Here is a 7,500-nt window from a genome sequence, read left to right on the forward strand (position 1 = left end):
GTTGGGCAGCACGCCACCCTGTGCAATGGTGACTCCGGAGAGGAGCTTGTTAAGTTCCTCGTCGTTGCGGATGGCCAGCTGCAGGTGACGTGGGATGATGCGAGTCTTCTTGTTGTCACGGGCGGCATTGCCGGCAAGCTCAAGGACTTCAGCAGCCAGGTACTCCATAACTGCCGCAAGGTACACGGGGGCACCAGCACCCACGCGCTCGGCGTAGTTGCCTTTCCTTAGAAGGCGATGAATCCTGCCGACCGGGAACTGGAGTCCAGCACGACTGGAACGGGACTTTGACTTTCCCTTCACCTTTCCTCCCTTGCCGCGTCCAGACATGATAATGGATGTTGTGGTAGTAGTAGTAGTAGTAGTAGTTGTTGTTGTTGGTGATAAATGAGGAGCGCGAGTACTCTAACCTCGTCGGTAGCTCTGCGAGCAAGTAGTGAATTTTGGGAAAAACGGCTATATATACGCGAGATCAGATCGGCCCAGAGCGCGTCTGGACCAATCAGGACGCTCGCTGAGGTGGCGACTCCTGATCCTGAGTAGGCACGCTAATATATATACCACTGCCTCATCTCCTCCCAGGAGCTCTATGCCGCTATCAAACGTGGCAGATCCACCTCCCCGGGAGGCAGTAGGATTAACAGACTAATTCTCTCGCATCTTCCAGAGTCCGCTCTTTCTAGATTGCAGGCCATCTTTAACTCTGCACTCTCTGCTGGGTACTTCCCCGACGGGTTCAAGCAGGCGGAGATGAGGATGATTCCCAAGGCCGGGAAGCCTCCCACTCTTCCTGAGAGTTTCCGTCCCATCTCGCTGCTAGAGGTACCGGGGAAGCTACTGGAGAGGATCATCATCTCGCGGCTTCGCCTTCACCTGGAGGATGGCTGCCACCTGCATCCAGCGCAGTACGGCTTCCGCAGTGGCAGGGGCACCGCTCAGGCCATTGCTCTGGTCACCGAGACTATGGCTGTCCACCAAGCCAACAAGTTTCGATGCAACCTTGTCCTGCGTGACGTAAGTAAGGCATTTGATCGTGTCTGGCACCTGGGCTTGAAGTACAAGATTCTTCAACTGGGCCTGCCTGGCACTGTCGAGCGCCTCTTATGTGACTTTCTCGCTGACAGGACTGCAAGAATTAGGGTCAAGAGCCACCTCGGCCCTGAGTTCCCCCTTGACGCCGGAGTCCCGCAGGGCAGTGTGCTCTCGCCGTTGCTTTACAACATCTACACGAGCGACTGCCCTGCTTCTGGCGCCGGGGTTAATGTACTTTATGCTGATGATGTTTCTCAGGTTGTGTTCCATCCAGGCCGCTCCAGTATGATGCTGAACGCCCGTACCAGCAGAGAGATCGCCCGCATCAACTCCTTTGAGGAGGAGTGGAGGATCAAGACCAACATGGCCAAGTTCACCGTTGTACCCATTGCCACCAAAACCCCCGCCCCACTGCTGGTGGACGGGGATGACGTCGGCTTCAGGCCCAGGGGCTCTCTCTTGGGCCTGGCCGTCAGCTCAAAGGGGTACACCGCGCACGTGTCCCAGCGCGTGACGCGAGCGAAGGAAGCCCTCGCAAGGCTGTACCGGTTCCGGGACTTGGCCACTGGTCTGAAGCTCCACCTTATCAAAGCCTTAATCTTACCTATCCTTACATATCCCCCTGTTCCCTTGCACGCTCTCTCCACAACAGCCATTAGCAGATTGCAGAGGGTCCAGAACAGCGCTCTACGGTTCGCTCTCGGCACCAGATGGGATGATTTCACCAGCTCGGCCGAGCTTCACGAGGCCGCGTCCCTCCCAGCCCTCAACGTCCGCCTCCACGAGATGGCAGCCAAGGTGTGGCAGCGGATGGACGACGAGGGGTGGGACCAGTACCGGGTACTACAACTTCTGCACGAGGAAGCCCCTCGCCGTCAGCACGCCTGGTTTCCCAGGAGCCTCCTCAGGCTCGAAAACCCGCCACCAGAGCCCCGATACAGGTGAATGTGTGCTCTCCTTTCCGTTTTGTGAATCTCCTTATGCACTATTGCTTATTGCCTTCATTCCCTATCTCCATCTCCTCCCAACCTTCAGCTCCTCTGTTCCTTTCCTGTGTCCCCTCCCCTACCATCGTCCCTGCTTTCCTGTACACCCGCCTCCTACCCCCCTCCCATATTCCCATCTGCCCTGATCCTTCTGAACTCCCTTTCTCTATCCGTACCATTGATACTCTCAGTGTCCCTTCCCCACAGCACGTTCATCTGCCGCCACTATGTCTACCCCTCTCCTCCTGCTGCTGCCGATGACTGATGAGAGAGCGAGCGCCTCTCCCTTCCACTGCTGATAGTAGTTCCCACCGAGTGACGAAGCAGCGACTCAACCGAGCCAAGCCACTTCCGGGATCTGCCAGGCCTGATGTCACCCCACCGGGTGACACCGACGGCAGACCAGTGGCGGTTCCTTCTGTGTGCCCTCCCCCCTCCCCACTGCGCCCTGAGTTGTTGGGATAACTGCCTTCATCCCAGCAAGGGGTACTCGTCCTCCGGGGTAAGCGTGCGAAGCTCCCGGCAGCGGGGCTGAGCCAGGGCCCACACACTTGAGGGGACGACGGGACACCACCTATCAAGACGAGACTCGCCGCAAGATCTTCTAGACTTTGTGCGATATGTCACTCTCCACCATATGTGACAACATAAATACTACGGTTTCCACCCTTAACTAATTGTACTGCCTATGGATAACCTTTCTTATGTGTATATGTATGTGTGTGTATGTGTGTATGTATATGTGTATATATGTATGTATATGTATATATATGCATATGTGTATATGTATATATGTATGTATTTGTACCTATATTGTAACCCTCCTCACTCTCCTCTATTTCACAGCAGTATGGGTGGTTTTCCTCCGGGAACTCCGGTTTCCACCCGTTCACCTCTCATGTACTGCCCTGTGACAATCACCATCTTAACAGCTGCAGGCCGGTCCGCCCGGCACCTTTTAATCTTCTACTGTATTTCTATTTTTCCTCTCTTTCTCTTACCGTGTGCCAGGCAGGCGCACCTCCCCCCACTCTTTTTGTAACCCATCTTTTCTAAATAAATCTTTGAAATCTTTGAAATCTTTGAAAACGCACACTCGTTCTCACAGCAGTACGGCGACACTATGCCTCCCAAAGCATCAGGAAAGGCTGCCAAGAAAGCTGGCAAGGCACAGAAGGCCATTGCCAAGGGCGACAAGAAGAAGAAGCGCAGGAGGAAGGAGAGCTACTCCATCTACATCTACAAGGTGCTCAAGCAAGTCCACCCAGACACTGGCGTGTCCTCCAAGGCCATGTCAATCATGAACTCGTTCGTGAATGACATTTTCGAGCGCATCGCTGCCGAGGCATCCCGCCTGGCACACTATAACAAGCGCTCCACCATCACCAGCCGGGAAATCCAGACCGCTGTCCGTCTTCTTCTGCCTGGTGAACTGGCAAAACACGCTGTTTCTGAAGGCACCAAGGCTGTTACCAAGTATACCTCCTCCAAGTAAACAGGCGGCCAGTATACTGCTGCCAGTATAAAATAATACCCGGCTCCATTGGAGCCACACTTGAAAAGGAAAAAAGATACGATATAGACAAATGCATTATTATTATAATTATTGTTATTATTATTAATATTATTATTATTATTATTTTTATTATTATTATTATTATTATTATTATTATTATTATTATTATTATTATCATTATTAATAATATTAATATTGTTGTTTTTATTATGATTATTATTATAATAATTATTGTATCATTATTATTATTATTATTATTATTATTATTATTATTATTATTATTATTATTATTATGCTTATTATTATCGTGATTATTATTCTGTGGAGATAAAGAAAAGATAAAAAAAAAATAGAGATAAAGAAAGATAAAAATTCTCCCAAGTGAAAGAGATATGGCCATGGAAGAGGGAATAATAATAATAATATAAAAAAAAAAAAAGGGGGGAAGGATATTGAGTTGAAAGTCGAAAGTTAATTATTAACCTGATACTGAAAGATGGAAAATAAATATTTTCTTCCACAAAACCAAACAGATTGTCTATGAAAATTCTTTAATGAAAGAGATGTTTGGCCCTAAAAAGGGCCTAGATATTGCTGTTATGAAGATCATTCGTGGATGACTTCTTAGGCACGCTCGCCACGGATGCGACGAGCCAGTTGGATGTCCTTTGGCATGATAGTCACGCGCTTGGCATGGATGGCGCACAGGTTGGTATCCTCAAACAGACCCACGAGGTAAGCCTCGGAAGCTTCCTGGAGAGCCATGACAGCAGAGGACTGGAAGCGGAGGTCAGTCTTGAAATCCTGAGCAATTTCACGCACCAGGCGCTGGAAAGGCAGTTTCCTGATAAGCAGCTCAGTGCTCTTCTGATAACGGCGGATCTCACGGAGAGCAACGGTTCCAGGCCTGTAACGGTGGGGTTTCTTGACACCTCCAGTGGCTGGAGCAGACTTGCGAGCTGCCTTTGTAGCAAGCTGCTTGCGGGGCGCCTTGCCACCAGTGGACTTGCGAGCCGTTTGCTTGGTACGTGCCATAGTTGTGGTAACAACAACTCACAACGAACACTCAGCTGAGTCTGCCCGCGCTTCCCACAAAATCCCTTTATATATGAATCGGGTGGGCCCGACGACTCCAACCCTGCCTTGTGATTGGTCAGAAACGTCCAGTGAGGCTCATCGCCCACGCAGTCACCGCATGAAAGATGTGATCATTATTGTTAGTCTAATTCATTTTGTTCTTATTCTTATTCTTATTCTTATTCTTTCTTCCCTCATTCATAACAAATCTTGGAAAATATACAGCAGAACTGACATGTCATTTAAAATTCTAAGACAATTAGCAAGAAAGTTGTGATATTCTTATTTTTTTCATTCTTTTTATTCTATTTTTTTCTTATTCTTGTCATAATTAATATTGTTATCTTTATTATTTTCATTTTTTTTTATTATTCTTCCTTATCTTATTCTTATTTATCCTACTTTTAGAGAGATGAGGCTTGTGCGGTCACCCATCCAAGTTCTGCCCGGACCCCCTGCTTAACCTTGCTGATCCCGCCGTCAGCTGATTGGTCAAGAGCGGAGAACAAGGTGTTGGGAGGGCTTATTTCTCTTATTCTTATTCTTTCCTGTATTGTTGTTGCATTGTTGTGCTGAAAATGTTGGAAAATATGCACTAAAATTAACCCTTCATTCATAATTCTACGACAATTAGCAAGAGAGATATATTATTACTTTTTTCCCTTATTTTTGTTCTTTTTATTCTTAATCTTCTTTTTTTTATTATAGTTGTTATTGTTATTTTATTATTTTCGTTTTTCGTTCATTCTCCTCATTCTTATTGCTATTTTTTTCTATTCTCAGAGAGATGAGGCTTTTGTGGTCACCCATCCAAGTTCTTCCCGGACCCCCTGCTTAACTGCGCTGATCCCGCCGTTAGCTAATTGGCCAAGACCGGAGAACTAGGTGTTGGGAGGCCTTCTTTCTATTATTCTTATTCTTTCTTCCCCCATTCATATCGTTGTATTGGAAATGTTGGAAAATATACAAAAGAATTCACCCTTCTATGACAATTAGGAAGAAAGACATGGGATGCTTTCTTTCTTTTTTTTTATATTCCTTTATTGTAATTTTTCTTATTCTTGTTATAATAATTCTTACTGTTATCTTTATTACTTAAAATTTTCGTTCATTCTCCCTATTCTTATTCTTATTTTTTTTATTTATTTTTTTTTTTTTCAGACAGATGAGGCTTGTGTAGTCACCCATCCAAGTATTGCCCGAAACCCCTGCGTAATCTCGACGATTTCATTTGACAATACCTATTTACTTATTTATTTATTATTATATTTATTAAAAAAAAAAAAAGAAGAAAAGAAGATGAAGAATAAGGTATGTAATCGAAATACTCTCTCTATACTGTAGCAATAGTTTAGCTGGATGTACTTGTATTGTGTCAAAAATACTTGCAATATCTGCAATTGTAACCTGCAGTGTCGGCATAATGCATAATTAAGCAATGAAAAGAAAAATTAATAAAAGAATAAATGAAAAAAAGAAAGAAAAAAAGATACAATTAACAATTAAATATATTAGCTACCCCTCTACGTTTCTTTATCACTGCAGAAAAATGGAAACATTTTAACGTAGACTTGTCAAAATTCAACTGAAATTAAGGGTTAAATAAGGATTGTCACCCCTTCCCCAGAGGATATTCATTGTCTTTTAATATATATATATATATATATATATATATATATATATATATATATATATATATATATATATATATATATATATATATATATATATATATATATATATATATATATATATATATATATTCTTTTTATTTAAAGTCTTATTTAGAGAGAGAGAGAGAGAGAGAGAGGTAACGTCCTTGAGGATAGCAGCTCGTCTACGCTCCGCTCAGTGATCAGCGTTAGAATGTAATTCCTCATTTCTTTAAAAAAAAAAAAAAAAAAAAAAAAACAGAAACTTTATTTAGGGGGCTTGCTGGAAACAAACTACAATGGAGGAAAGAACAATATGTCTGCTATATGACCCACCCAGTTAAATTTTCAAGAAGCAAACGCAAGTTGGAAAATACGAGGAAGATAAATTTTCATTTATATACGTTTTATGGTAATTTCTGCCACGCCTTCCTCTATTCATCAAACGTCACTGACACTTATTCCCTTTATTTTTTACTTTACAGAATCTTTTGTAGGGCAAGACTCTAGAGGATATGTGCTTTCATAAATTCTATAATGCTTTGCTTATCATAGAGACATAAAAAAAAAAAATAATAATAATAAAAATAAATAAATTAATTAATTTAAAAAATCAAAATAAATAGATATATAAATTAATTAATTAATCAAATAAATTTCTATGCTTCACCTTTATAGCATTCGTATGAATGTCAAAACAAAACAAAAAATATAAATATAAATAATAATATGAAAAAAAAAATTACTAAATATATGAAAAATAGCATTACTACTACTACTACTACTACTACTACTACTGCTACTACTACTACTATTTTTATTTTTTTTTTTATGTAGGAAGGACACTGGCCAAGGGCAACAAAAATGTAATAAAAAAAATGCCCACTGAAATGCCAGTCCCATACAGGGGTCAAAGCAGTGGTCAAAAAATGATGAATAAGTGTCTTGAAACCTCCCTCTTGAAGGAATTCAAGTCATAGGAAGGTGGAAATACGGAAGCAGGCAGGGAGTTCCAGAGTTTACCAGAGAAAGGGATGAATGATTGAGAATACTAGTTAACTCTTGCGTTAGAGAAGTGGACAGAATAGAGGTGAGAGAAAGAAGAAAGTCTTGTGCAGCGAGGCCACGGAAGGAGGGGAGGCATGCAGTTAGCAAGATCAGAAGAGCAGTTAGCATGAAAATAGCGGTAGAAGACAGCTAGATATGCAACATTGCGGCGGTGAGAGAGAAGCTGAAG

This window comes from Scylla paramamosain, unplaced genomic scaffold (assembly GCF_035594125.1).
Source record: "Scylla paramamosain isolate STU-SP2022 unplaced genomic scaffold, ASM3559412v1 Contig68, whole genome shotgun sequence".
Classification (NCBI taxonomy): Eukaryota; Metazoa; Arthropoda; class Malacostraca; order Decapoda; family Portunidae; genus Scylla; species Scylla paramamosain.